Source organism: Podarcis vaucheri (assembly GCF_965113315.1).
Source record: "Podarcis vaucheri genome assembly, chromosome: 1".
Classification (NCBI taxonomy): Eukaryota; Metazoa; Chordata; class Lepidosauria; order Squamata; family Lacertidae; genus Podarcis; species Podarcis vaucheri.
This window is the reverse complement of record NC_138759.1, coordinates 121,334,224-121,348,918: the sequence shown is the minus strand read 5'-3', so window position 1 is coordinate 121,348,918 and position 14,695 is coordinate 121,334,224. Positions and strand designations below refer to the sequence as shown.

General features: G+C 43.3%; 1 protein-coding gene across 1 annotated transcript in view; it reads left to right on the top strand.

Annotated features, from left to right (window-relative positions):
* Positions 1–14,079, top strand: part of MYO3B (myosin IIIB) — a 313,368-nt gene extending 299,289 nt beyond the window's left edge. Inside the window, exon 37 of the mRNA XM_082205523.1 lies at positions 13,984–14,079. The gene's annotated coding sequence lies outside the window, so the exon portion shown is untranslated. The remainder of the gene's footprint in view (positions 1–13,983) is intronic.
* The last annotated feature ends 616 nt before the right edge of the window (positions 14,080–14,695 follow it).

Below are 14,695 nucleotides of genomic sequence, written 5' to 3'. Positions count from 1 at the left end.
GGTCCTAGAACAATAGGATCCAAAAGGCAGCAGTCTGATTGGTCCTAGAACAATAGGATTCAGAATGCAGCAGTCTGATTGGTCCACAGGAGCCACCCAATGCAGCTCAAGGTGGAAGGGAATCCACAACCTGATTGGCCTACAGGAGAATCCCGGAATTAGCCAATCACATGGGGCCCATTGTGTAAATAATGTATATAAGGCAGACATTCTGGGGGAACTTCCATTCCTCCTCACCACTATGAGCTGAATAAAGAGCATGAAATCCACTCTCAACTTCGAGTATATTTCAAATTCCCTTTCCATTTGGTTCATTGGTATCAAGGTAAAACCTGCTTGATGCAATTCAGTTAAAGGTGGTTTGCTGTCTTCCTGCTTTTGACTGGGAGACTGGATCGAATTTTCCTGAAAGCCATACTTTGTGGAAGTTAAAGGGTGGAGGCACTGAATGTAGTTTTGTACTACTATTAGTTGCTGGCAAACAGCTAGAGAAAAGCAGCCTCAGCGGCGTTTTGATCCCTGTGGTTGGGACTGCACTGCAAATGCCGACTGCCAATTCCTTATCATTTCTTCTCAGCCTATCGTTTGCAAATAAATGGATTGTTTTCCCCAAAGACCCTGTGAAGAAGAGCACCGCTCTGGTCTTCCACCACTCAGGAAAGAGACAGAGAAATATTTAAATACAAGGGGGTTTTTTATTTTATTTCCCACTCCCCAAATCTCTTTACTGGATACTTGTCAAACTAAGTTTCACAATACATTATATTACTTTGGTTACAGAAAAGAAACTTACTTTGGTTAAAGAAAGGAAAAACAAAGGAGGGAAGGCAATACGTTTCTGTCAAGAAAGTAGTTACTGGTAAACTGTTTAAGTACAAGTCGGCAAGTAAATATCTCCAAGCACCCGGCTGGTCCTGTTTAGCAGAAATGTCAAAACTGTGTAACTGTCAAAGCCAGTGGACAAGTCAAGGATTGGTATTGAGGGAATCGAGCCAGAAATTCAGAAGCAGTTAACAAGGAAGGAGACACTATCATTACCCAGGCAAAGTTCTGAACATGAAGTCTTGTTCAGGAGAGCCAATAACCAGCCTGGGTAGGTAAAGTCACTCCAATACTTGGTAGTCAGGTGGACGTGGAGAAATGCCACCTAGATCCTATAATAATAATGTTATTATTTATACCCCGTGAATCTAGCTGGGTTTCCCCAGCCACTCTGGGCAGCTCACAACAGAATTAATGATGATGATGATAATAAACCAATAAAACATCAGACATTAAAAACTTCCCTAAACAGGGCAGCCTTCAGAGGTCTTCTAAAAGTCAGATACAGTGGTACCTTGGGTTAAATACTTAATTCGTTCCGGAGGTCTGTTCTTAACCTGAAACTGTTCTTAACCTGAAGCACCACTTTAGCTAATGGGGCCTCCCGCTGCTGCCGTGCCGCCGGAGCACGATTTCTGTTCTCATCCTGAAGCAACGTTCTTAACCCGAGGTAATATTTCTGGGTTAGCAGAGTCTGTAACCTGAAGTGTATGTAACCTGAAGCATATGTAACCCGAGGTACCACTGTAGTTGTTTATTTCCTTGACATCTGATGGGAGGGCCTTCCATAGGGCGGGCACCACTACCGAGAAGGCCCTCTGCCTGGTTCCCTGTAACTTCACTTCTTGCAGAGAGGGAAACGCCAGAAGGCCCTTGGCGCTGGACCTCAGTGTCCGGGCAGAATGATAGGAGTGGAGATGCTCCTTCGGGTACACTGGGCTGAGGCCGTTGAGGGCTTTAAAGGTCAGCACCAACACTTTGAACTGTGCTCAAAGTCTAGTCTCTAGACTTCTCCATCTGGATTTCTCTGCTCTAGGAAACAAACCACACAGCGAAAGTGCTGAGTCCCACTTTACCTGACCCACAGGTGGGTGTGGAAAACAGCATCACAGGCCAAACTGGGACTCTTGAAAGCCTGACTGAGCCTGTGGCTGGAGGTTCCCCGTCACTGTTCAATCTGCATCAGAAGCAGATTGCAGTAAAAGACCATTTGCTAAAATAATAATAATAATAATAATAATAATAATAATTTATTTATTTATTTATTTATTTATTTATTTATTTATTTATTTATACCCCGCTCATCTGGCTGAGTTTCCCCAGCCACTCTGGGCGGCTCCCAATCAAGTGTTAAAAACAGTACAGCGTTAAATATTAAAAACTTCCCTGAACAGGGCTGCCTTCAGATGTCTTTGAAAGATAGGATAGCTGCTTATTTCCTTCACATCTGAAGGGAGGGTGTTCCATAGGGTGGGCGCCACTACCGAGAAGGCCCTCTGTCTGGCTCCCTGTAACCTCACTTCTCGCAATGAGGGAACCGCCAGAAGGCCCTTGGCGCTGGATCTCAGTGTCCAGGCCGAACAATGGAGGTGGAGATGCTCCTTCAGGTATACAGGACCGGGGCCGTTTAGAGCTTTAAAGGTGAGCACCAACAGGTCAGTGAAGCATTCTTAAGCCGATTCCATTATAAGCTCCTTGTAATACAGGAATGTATCAATCTAAAATGTGTGAAACCCACTTACAATTACAGTGGTACCTCTGGTTACGTACTTAATTCGTTCCGGAGGTCCGTTCTTAACCTGAAACTGTTCTTAACCTGAAGCACCACTTTAGCTAATGGGGCCTCCCGCTGCCACCGGAGCACTATTTCTGTTCTCATCCTGAAGGAAAGTTCTTAACCTGAGGTAATATTTCTGGGTTAGTGGAGTCTGTAACCTGAAGTGTCTATAAGCCGAGGTACCACTATAGTTTTCCTCAAGGAGAGCTAGGAAAACATACTATGCACCTCCTCAGAGCTGCTGTACTAGGGTCACCACTGTTGTCACTGGTAAGTTCATCCCTAAAACCTGGTGCAAGAACCTCACCCTTATTAAAGTAACATTTAGTGCTTTTTTTATCGATCTGATCCTCTGGCTTAATGATTAGAACTTACTGATGTTTTAATAATAACCTTTGCACGCTTTCTCCCATTTTACTTGGTTGTAAATCGTTGCACAGAAGAAGAAGGGGCTGCGGAAACTAACTTAGCATAAACATTTTGCAGAGGACTTTAAAGGCTAGAAGGAAGATGAGGATTTGGTTGTGCTGCATGCTAACTAAAGGGGGTGGGAGAATCCCACCCTTTCCAGATAAAAGGGAGCCTTGAGTGTGAACATCAAAGAATTGTTAATGACCAGAAATACCATTAGGGTTAGCATCCCTTTTGTTTCAAGCCTCTCACACCTGCAGCGCATTAGACGCTGCCTTTGTTGGTCCATCTGAATTACCTCTATTAGCATTTATAGAAAAGTCATTGGCAAAACCACTAATATCGCTCCTGGCCTCCTCTGGGCCTCCCCCCAATTTTCAGTCTGATATTAGTTCTCTGTGGGTTTCCTTTATGATACAGAATCTGCCAAAGGAAAAGCCAATAGCCCAGGATTCTCTTGATTGCAAATGAGCCCGGCTGTGAAAGGAGAAGGATAGCTTTTGTTACTGAAAAGTAATATCGGCAACTGTACGAGAAGCACACATAAGAAGCTCACACATTAGTGAGAGCAAAACCAGAGCGTGAAATTCAGATTAGGCTACCACAGGCTATCAGAAGGAGCTGTTGCAGTGGGGAGCGAGGAAAGAGAGAGGCAGGAGCAGTATTGGGGGAACTTGGCACTGGCTGAAGGTGTAACCTGTTCCATTTGGCCCCTGAAAAGCAGTTTAGCAGATGGCGCGACCAGCTGTCCTTTTCAGCCATTTAATAAACTCTTTGGTGGTAGCAGTTTGGGAAGTAGGGGGCAGAGAGGTTTTAGGCTAGAGGGGAGAGAGAGGAAAAAATCAAGAAATCTGTCCCAGTTGTCTTTGCCAAGTATTAAAGTCAACCTTTAACAAAAAAATTAAAAAAATAAAGAATTGCAAAAGGGGGAAAGAATCTAATGGAGGGTGTTGCCCTGCTTATCAAAGTTCCCCACCCCCAACTCCAAATGTCTATTTTCCACAGATAAATAAAGGCCCAGTATGCCAGTGTACGAAAACACTTACACTCTTATCTTTATATGTCATTTCAATTTCAGCCTTTGCAAAGGAGGTGCCTAATTAGAAATCTTAAATGAACTGTGGAATGAAAAATTGAGCTGGTAGCTAAGGCATGAGCATGTGACAAAATAATAGTCAAAAAATGACCTATTTTTATCCATAAGACCGAACTTCCTTTAAGGTTCAGGCAACCAACTGAGAAAAATGGATCCTTCAATGAACTCATGGGACTCAATCATCTGAAACGCCGCTGACCTTGCCTTTCTGAGCATGCGGATGCTACTGAGAGTTTTGACGCATGACCTCTTTACTTCCAGTGATGACACTAGTGAGATAGCCCTCCATATGCTTTTTCATCAATAACATTTCCGGGAGGTTCTGTGTGCCTTTTTTTAAAAAATTAATATTCTTAATGCAACAGTTTAAGTGGCAAGTCTCAATTATGTGAGAGATGTTTTATTTAAAAAGCATGTCTGGTGTCTTTGAAGGGAACGGTTCTTTTTGCACATTTACATGCTCCCCAGCTGAGCGGCCACCCCTTTCATTTGACAAGGGCTTTGTTCTGCCTACAGGCCTATTAGAAGCCCTAGATTGTTTGCCCTTAATAAACTGCAGCAGCAAGGCAGCTAAACTCCTTTTCAAGTTAGGGGTGCAGTGCAGCACATATTCCTCCCCCCTCAATATTTGCCGAGCACCTAACTGTTAAACTTGCTACAGAAGCAAGCTTGCAAGTCTCGTTTGCCCAGCTCCCTGACCACTTCTGTAGCAGTCCAGGAACTACGTTGGTTACTTCGCATTAGTCTAGGCTAGTAAAAGCAACGATTGCTGCAACGGTTTGCGTCATCTGCTACAACGTCAAGCTGTATTTTTAAGGCTGGGCGCATGAAATCGTCCATCATCAGACTGTTTCCTTCCAAATTAAAATTGAGGGCTTTAATCGGATTGTAAATGGTGCTGTTACCTTGCAGCCAGGAGAATCAGAACATAAAGAAAAGGCTGCTTGATCAGGCTAAAAAGATAAAGGGACCCATGACCATTAGGTCCAGTCGTGACCAACTCTGGGGTTGCGGCGCTCATCTCGCTTTACTGGCCGAGGGAGCCGGCGTACAGCTTCCGGGTCATGTGGCCAGCATGACTAAGCCGCTTCTGGCAAACCAGAGCAGCGCACGGAAACACCGTTTACCTTCCCGCCGGAGCGGTACCTATTTATCTACTTGAACTTTGATGTGCTTTTGAACTGCTAGGTTGGCAGGAGCAGGGACTGAGCAACGGGAGCTCACCCAGTTGCACGGATTCGAACCACCGACCTTCTGATCGGCAAGCACTAGGCTCAGTGGTTTAGACCACAGTGCCACCAGCGTCCCTTTGAGCAGGCTAGCTGTAACATATTCTCACGATGGCCAGCCACAAATGGACAGGGTGATGAGTTAATGGTGGCTGCTATGGCTATGTGCCTTTCCAGGGGAAGCCAGAAATCCATTTATTCTTACAGAACAGAAGCTTAGACGTTCAAGGATTGTAATATGGATTTTACACCTGACGAGTGTTGCATCCACCTTGGTGATAAGCAATCCTGAATTCTGGCATAGCATTACCCCAGTATTATCTATCTACCCTGGATGGCCCTCCATTTTTGGGCAGGAGTCTCTGGCACTCATTACCCAGTTATTTGATTGTCAGTAGCAGGGATTGAACCCGCAACCTTTGGCATGCAACACGCACACCCCCCTAGCAAAGTTGTAGTTGTGCTTCCTTTTTACGGCTCTTTGGCTATAACTTTTGATAAAATACAGATAATTGAACAAACTTTGTTGCATTCCATTCTTCATTAAATTACCTTTCCATTGATATATAATTTTATGGTATTACTGCAAAACAAAGTGGTGTTACGAGCCATCAAACCTCGGAAATACCCTTTTCCCAAAAGGTTTCCACAATTTTGGCCACTAGTGTATACTAGTGTAACACAGTTAAGCATTTAGTTAATCCGTTGAAAGCCGATAAACAGGCTGATAAAGGTTAAATGTGTAAGAAATAGTAATAGAAAATGGGATATGTAACAGAAAAACCCAAGTGGGGCCTGCAATAATTTGTTATAGTGCAGAGGACTCCTGCTCAACAACTCTACTTGTCCACCATGCCGTCTTTCAGAATATTCTGTTCTGTTCCCTGTGCCAGTTATCCTATCAGTGAGATAGCATTATTTGGGCACTGAGCATTCTCAGTCCACATTAGGCTGCTCAGAGAGGATTCTCCCTTTTGCAGATATTTTTAGGACTCCTGCAAAGCACGGAGCTTCCCCAAGCCTGCTGCTACTTCCCTTGTAAAATTTTGGGGTTTCCCCTGTAGTTTCGTGAGAGAGGGCAAAGGGACCACTGAGCCTCTTGGGCTTGCCTATCAGAAGGTCGGCGGTTCGAATCCCCGCGGCGGAGTGAGCTCCCGTTGCTCTGTCCCAGCTCCTGCCAACCTAGCAGTTCGAAAGCATGTCAAAGTGCAAGTAGATAAATAGGTACCGCTGCGGAGGGAAGGTAAACGATGTTTCTATGCGCTCTGGTTTCTGTCACAGTGTCCCGTTGCACCAGAAGTGATTTAATCATGCTGGCCATATGACCCAGAAAGCTGTCAGTGGACAAACGCTGGCTCCCTTGGCCTGAAAGCGAGATGAGCGCCACAACCCATAGTCGCCTTTGACTGGTCTTCAGTCCAGGGGTCCTTTACCTTTACAATGGGGAAGGGGGGGATAGAAATGCAATAATAATAATAATAATAATAATAATAATAATAATAATAATAATTGCTATCCATCAATTCCTGACAGCTTTTATAAGCTTGTAACTTATTGTTCACATGTATAAAAAATATACTCTATGCATCTCCTGTGGAAGATAGCTTCTGCATATAAGCTGCACATTGATTTACTGCACATTTATACTTTCTCACATTCTCCTTACCCTGCACATTTGTTGTAGGTAAATAACTCTAGTGTCTAGGGTTGGAATTTCTTAAGAGAAGCAACAGAAGTATCCTTTACTGGAGCTCATTCTCCTGTGGCAAACCACAGATCTCAGCTGGGATAAATTATTTTCCCCATGGGCTTTCCTAGATTGCACAAAGTGGTTTGCATTTTATAACAAATTACCTCTAGATTGAGACACATTTGGATCCCTCTGAAATGTGTTTATAATTTTTCAGCTAGTAAAAAGAGATAGCGGTATCACTTAATGTGCCAGCTACTGAGATGAAAGAAAGCTGGTGCCACCAGAATTATTTATATTTAGCTCAGCAGCTGCTTATGGGCATTGGACCTCTGATGCATGCAGTCCTTTGCATGTGTGAATCTGTTTCCACCTCCACTGAAATGAATGGTGCTACCCAGGCAGATAAGTGTCCTGGGAGCATCAGAATTACGTCAGGATAGCTTTCAGAGTTGCAATTTCTCACAGCGTGCTAAGGTTTGCAAACTACAGGTTTCTAACCATTCCTTGGACCACATCACACATGACAAATTTCCTACCTGGATAAAGAGTACCGTACTTATATTGTCGGACACATGACAGACACACACTTAGCTATTTACCGTATCCACATTTAAGGGTGGCGCTGTGTTCTAAACCACAGAACCTAGGGCTTGCCGATCAGAAGGTTGGTGGTTCGAATCCCCACGATGGGGTGAGCTCCCGTTGCTCGGTCCCAGCTCCTGCCAACCTTGCAGTTTGAAAGCATGTCAAAGTGCAAGTAGATAAATAGGTACCGCTCCGGCGGGAAGGTAAACGGCGTTTCCGAGCGCTGCTCTGGTTCGCCTGAAGCGGCTTAGTCATGCTGGTCACATGACCCGAAAGCTGTACGCCGGCTCCCTCGGCCAGTAAAGCGAGATGAGCGTTGCAACCCCAGAGTCGTCCATGACTGGACCAAATGGCCAGGGGTCCCTTTACCTTTAATGGCCAAGCAGTGAAATACTCGTGTGTGCTCATTATACATGATGGTATGTACACATCAGGCATGTCTTTTGTTATACAGAAATGATAGCCATTTGAAAGAAAATATACAGCCCTTTGAAATATATAGCCATTTGAAAGAAAATATGCTTTAAAATGGTCAACGGTATTATTTAGCATATTTAACCACAATTCAGGAAGGCCCAGTTCAGTCAGTTTCAGTGTCACTTTGGTCTATATCAGGGACGTCCAACAGGTCGATCGTGATCTACTGGTAGATTCCTGGGAGGTTTTGGTAGATTGCGGTCGATCGCTGGTTCCCTTTCCTTAGCATTGGTAAAATAAAATCCAGCCCCGCCCCCTCGCACTGCTCTCCATTGTTTCACAACCTGCCGAGCGGAAGATGGAGTTTACTCAGTGAGGCTATTTTTTGTTTCCCCAGCACTCTATTGGAGAGTGTCTGTTCCCTTAGGCTTGAATTTTCAAAAATTGGGACTTTCTTCCTCCCGAAAAAAGCTCAACAACTTTGCCCTGAACCCCCCCCCCCAAAAAATGGGGCTTCCCTTCCTACAAAAAGCTCAACAGTAGATCACTGCCAGTTTTTAATTCTGTGAGTAGATCGCAGTCTCTTGGGAGTTGGCCACCTCTGGTCTATATGAATCATGAGCCCCAGGGACCTCTCTTGGAAAGCAATCCAAGGATCAGCCATCCATCTCTCTTATTAACAATGTATAATTGTTAATATATAAATGTATAAATTGCTTCAGTCCTGTATACCCGAAGGAGTGCCTCCACCCCCATCATCCAGCCCGTAAACTGAGGTCCAGGTCCAAGGGCCTTCCGATGTCTCCCTGAGAGAGAGGTGAGGTTACAAGGAACCAGGCAGAGGGCCTCCTCAGGAGTCACACCAGCCCTGTGGAATGCCCCTCCCAGCTGATGTCAAGCAGATATCCAGCCCTGTGCTTTTTATAAGACATCTGAAGCCTGTGCTGTTCAGGGAAGTTTTTAGTGTTTGATGTATTGTGTTTTCACTATTTTGGGTTGGGAGCCTCCCAGATTGGCTGGGGTAACCCAGTCTTATGGGTGACATAACAAACTAATAATAATAATAATAATAGTTGTTGTTGTTGTTGTTGTTGTTGTTGTTGTTGTTGTTGTTGCTGTTGCTGTTGTTGTTGTTATGCCCCATAGTGTCAGTTCTCTGGACTGCCAATAGTCTAGTTGTTTTGCAGTTCCGCCCAATAAAGGAATAGGATTTATTTTATTTTATTACTTGTTTTTTTAAAAATAAAATAAAATCCTGCCATTCAACATTCTTGGCCCCAGGGTGGGTTACAAGCCTATAAAAACAAGAAAAGCAATACATGTCACAAGAGGAGCAGATGAAACCAATACTCATAAAGCCAACAAAAGCTGTGGATGGCTCCGTAAAATCGCAACACTTAAAAGCCTGGGGAAATAAACACTGAGTTGGTGCTGTGTGGATAGCAGTTCTGCTGAACTTCCAAAGGGAGGTTATTCCATAGTTGGAATGTCACCTCTGAAAGAGCCAATTCTCATATCAACGCAGAATGTGTTGCACCAGCCCCAGATGTGAGACGTCGAAGAAGGCCTCTCCAGTACAGTGGTACCTCGGGTTACATACGCTTCAGGTTACATACGCTTCAGGTTACAGACTCCGCTAACCCGGAAATAGTACCTCAGGTTAAGAACTTTGCTTCAGGATGAGAACAGAAATCGTGCTCCGGTGGCACGGCAGCAGCAGGAGGCCCCATTAGCTAAAGTGGTATCTCAGGTTAAGAACAGTTTCAGGTTAAGAACGGACCTCCGGAACGAATTAACGAATTAACCCGAATTAACCCGAGATACCACTGTAATCTGAATAAAATATAATTATCTTTGTCTGTGTTGTAAACAAACAGTTTCAGGTTAAGAACAGACCTCCGGAACGAATTAAGTTCTTAACCCGGGGTACCACTGTACTCAACAAGCAGACAGGACCCTATTGGGAGAGGCATGCCATCAGGTATCTAGGTTCTGAGTCATGCAAAGCTTTATACAGCAAGCCCTGAATTGGCTCCAGAAGCATATCAGGAACGAGTGCAAACCCTGTACGTTTAACATTTATTTCAGAAAAGCAAGTTTGCACTGTAACTCTCCTTTGAGAGCAACAGAACCTGTTAGTTGCGATTACCTCATTGATTTCAGTGGGAGTTAAGGACAACCAACTTGCCTTGGATTGATGCCCCCAAATTATAATTAACTCCCGTAAGAGCAAACGGAAGAAGAAACCTACGGGGGAAAGCAAAAATTCTCTGGTAGGCAGTAGGTTAATAACAAACATAAACAAAGCTTATGTCAGAAACATATGAGACTATTTTCAGCTGAGTTCTCCTGCAAAGAGAGCACTGGAGGGAAAAGGCAGCTAATTTTTATGAGTGCTGATGTCAGAGCCTTTGTGAGGACCATAAAAAAAAATACAGAGCAAGAAGTAAAAGGTGGCCTACCCAGAATAATGGCTGTAAATTCACAAGGCGAAGAGAAGACCCTCCTGCTAGGAGGTAAGCAATGTGGCAAAAAGGCGGAGGTGGAAAGTTTGCTCATCTCTACTGATTGTGAGATAAAGTAATCTGAAGGAAGCCTTTAAACCTAATGCTTTGTTCTGCTCTTATGCCAGAGGGTTGCTTAAACAAGGCTCTGAACATCTTAAAAATTAGTTTCTCTGCTGAGACAGCTTAAAAGCAGGAGGCTCCTTTGGAGATCTCCTGATTTATGGATGATAGATTACTCTGCCAGTAACAGGGTTTTTTCCCCCAGAATAAGAATGCTCTTGCTCTGAATGTGGAGGTAAGTTTATGACAAGCGACAAAGTATAACTTCATTAATCCAAGTAATAAAGAGAGGAAAATGTAAGGGAAACAGCTTGTTTCTGCACAAGCTTCAAGTTCAGGGTCTCTACTGTTATTCATGGCCAAAGGCTCCCCCCCCCCTTGCCCCTCGCTGACACATTTCGGTCAAGGTGGGAAAATATGGTAAATAACAAAGTACCAATTGTTGCTACATGCAAGGATAGATAGAATGTTTTCTCTACTATGTTATGCATATAGAATGGTTTGTCAATGGCATTCCCAGCTGTTGAATGCTGTAGCTCTGTGAACTAGCTTTCGGAAGTCAGATGTGAGGCAGGTTCTGGGCGGCTTCCAACAAAATATTAAAAATACAATAAAACATCAGACATTAAAAACTTCCCTAACCAGGGCTGCCTTCAGATGTCTTGTTAAAAGTCAGATAGTTGTTTATTTCCTTGAAGTTTTCATTTCAAAATGTACCATGTGCAAATTCCTTCTGAAACGCTCCATTTGTCGACAAGGTGTGTATTTGCTGCGTTGCAAATATTTGATGCAGCAATGAGAATGCTAACTTTAATAATTATTTGCATTCGGGCAAATCAGTGCTGCTCTTCTCTCCTTAGCCAACACCAGCTGTGCTTCGAAAGAAAACGCCCCTGAACTGAACAAAGGTTCAACACTGACCGCTTCCCACAGGTGTATGAAACACAGGATTGCAATACAATCTCTTAAGGGAACCTCTGGTGAATGAAGCAAGAGGACAGCAGCAGTTTGGTTTCACTAGAGCAAATCACTTCATACCCATAATAGGATGTTGCGGTTTATTAACAATTCCAAGGGTTACAGCCTGTGTTATTACTACTCAGAGTAGATGCATTGAGATTAATGGACATGACCAACTTAGGTCTGTTAATTTCAGTGGGCATTACTTACTTGGAGACAACCTCATGTGTTTTCTTGAAGGTTCATAATGAAGTTTGACTCATTCAGAATCAGTTGGGTAACTGTGCAGTCAGCAAATTCAGCACACAGAAGAATCCAACTCTTTAGAGTAGCTTCAGTTTTTAGCTTGTTTTTAATTGTGACCTATGTTTAGGTTAGTCAACCTTGCAAATTATTTTTTTTAAGATTCATTGTGGTGCAAAAGTCTTCTTCTTCTTTGGCGATCACTCGAAGCCGAGTAAGATTGTCTTCTACAAACACAGTTTTAACAGTGAGTCCGTAAGTGACTGTGGAGGCCAATTCTGGATCCACCCGTCCTTCCATAGTGGGGACATAGGTTTCTGGGTGGGAGTTGATCACGGTGAGGGTTTGCCAAGCGAGCCTTCCTCTTAGCACATTTCTCCATTGCGTCCTGAGTTCGAGTGTCTTCAGAACCCATGACACTTTTGATAAAGGCTGTTCTCCAATTGGAGCGCTCACAGGCAAGCGTTTCCCAATTGTCGGTGTTTATACTACATTTTTTTAGATTTGCCTTGAGAGAGTCTTTAAACCTCTTTTGTTGACCACCAGCATTATGCTTTCCATTTTTAAGTTCGGAATAGAGTAGTCGCTTTGGAAGACGATAATCAGGCATCCATACAACATGACCAGTCCAACGAAGTATATACATATTATCTCTAGAGACATATTACTTTAGATTGGACGCTCAGGGTATATTCCAGCAAACGTTGCAAGTGGTAATTGGGAATTTGGTTATGCAGAGGTGCCAGCAGGATTTTATGGGCCCAGTATACTGTATGTGGATCGGGGCCTCTGACCCACTTGCAAAAGACAACACAGATTTGTATAAAAATTGTATTTCCTTTGTGTCATATGCATCTTTTGCAGTTGGAGGGCTCCAAAATAAATCAGAGACCACACATGCAATAAAATGTCTGGCAGACAGACTACAAACAGGTGAAGCTGTTCCCATACACTGGAACTTCAGAAGTCGAGTGTAATCTGTTCCAGAAGGACGTTCGACTTCCAAAACATTCAAATTCTGAGGCACAGTTTCCGATTGGCTGACAGCTAAGCTTTTTGCAGATCGGAAGCCGTGTAGGACTTTCAGGTTCCGAGGAATGTTAAAAAACCAGAACATTTACTTCCAGGTTTTCGACATTCGGGAGCTGAAACATTCGGGAATGGAGCGGTTCGAGAACCGAGGTTCTACTATCATTGTATTTTCATGTTAGTAAAAGCTTAACTTGTTGAATTCTTCATGAGTGCTTGGTATTTAGCTTCTAAGTCTTTTTGCAAAGTTTTCACATTTTGCATTTACCATTGTGGAGGGGGTGGGATTCTTTAACACCCACCCACACTTACTATTTATTATTTGCTGATATTTTATTTTATTTTATTATGTACTCTTACATTCTAATGGATTATTGAATATTGCTTTATTTGATATAAGTTGTTTATTTTAGAGTTTTTTTATTATTGTATTTTATTTTTGAATGGGATCAGATTGTTAATAAAGGGTGTGATCTTTGTCGTCTCTTTAGCTTGCAACCCACCTTGTGTGTAGTAATATACAAAGGCGGTACACCAATTAAAAGTGAAATGAAACCTTCTGCCAATGCAGGAAATCCACTACTGTAACATCCCAATAGGTGGGATTATTTGTTCCCAGGGCATAGTCTGAAGGTGCATGAGGCTTCCACCTGGCTGAAACTTACCGTATTTTTTGCTCTATAAGACTCACTTTTTCCCTCCTAAAAGGTAAGGGGAAATGTGTGTGCATCTTATGGAGCGAATGCAGGCTGTGCAGCTATCACAGAAGCCAGAACAGCAAGAGGGATTGCTGCTTTCCGTGCACTTGAGATTCAGAATATTTTTTTTCTTGTTTTCCTCCTCCAAAAACTAGGTGCGTCTTGTGGTCTGGTGCGTCTTATAGAGCGAAAAATATGGTAAGTTGGTCCAGGTCTGCTCAGTGTCCAGGTGAGAGTCAGCCTGGGAACCACATATGCCTTGGGTTCCACAATAGAAGAAAAATGGAATATAAATGTAAGAAACCTGTAAAAGCTACTGCTTTAAAAAAAAAACAACTCTGGAGAGTTTGAGCTTTTAGGGAAAGCACTGTGTGTGAATTTCCGGGCGGTACTCCAGATTCTCTTTGCTGAGTGACCTGGGAAAATTAACCACCTCTTTGCTCTCCTTCTCTCCAGGTTGCCTTTGTTCCCTTTTCCCTGTGGAGTAAAGAAGAAGAAAGTGGGTGGAGATGCCTCTTCAGGGAAGGGAACACCGCCAAGAAGCCTAAACCCATCACCTTCTAACTACTGCTGTCTTCTAGGGAGACAGGTCAGTAGCTTTGCCTTGCTGCTGCCACAACAACATAGGCTTCTAGATAACTTTCTCATCTTGCCACTCTGTGGCCAAGTTGGAAACCCTCAACCTGCGGCTGCTGTTTACTTGTGGAGTATCCTAGACCGGAGAACAAGGAGTTAAGGTTGCTCCCAGTCCTCTCTTGCACTTGCCTCACAATCTTATATGTGTGTCTACTTGGATGTTAGCCCTACTGAGTTCCACTGTCAAGTAAAGTATGCAGACGCTTGCAAGCTCAGACCGCAATGCTGTACACACTGAACTGGGACTTCTTTCGCAGTAGACGTGCCTAGGACTGCACTGTTACTTGTCTGGGCTCTTGATGTTCTCTTAATTATTATTATTTTTTAATTCCTGCTGTGTCTCTTTTCCTGCTTTTGTGTAATATTGAGCAAATTTGGCCTTGATGTACCTGTGTATCTCCCAAAGACGGAAAACAATTTTGTGAAATAAATATATAGCACTGTGATCTTCTAAGGCCTTTAAAAAATAATTTTAAAAAGCAATTAATTTTGACCCTCTTTAAGAGGAATGGAATGCACTTACTTTCCAAAA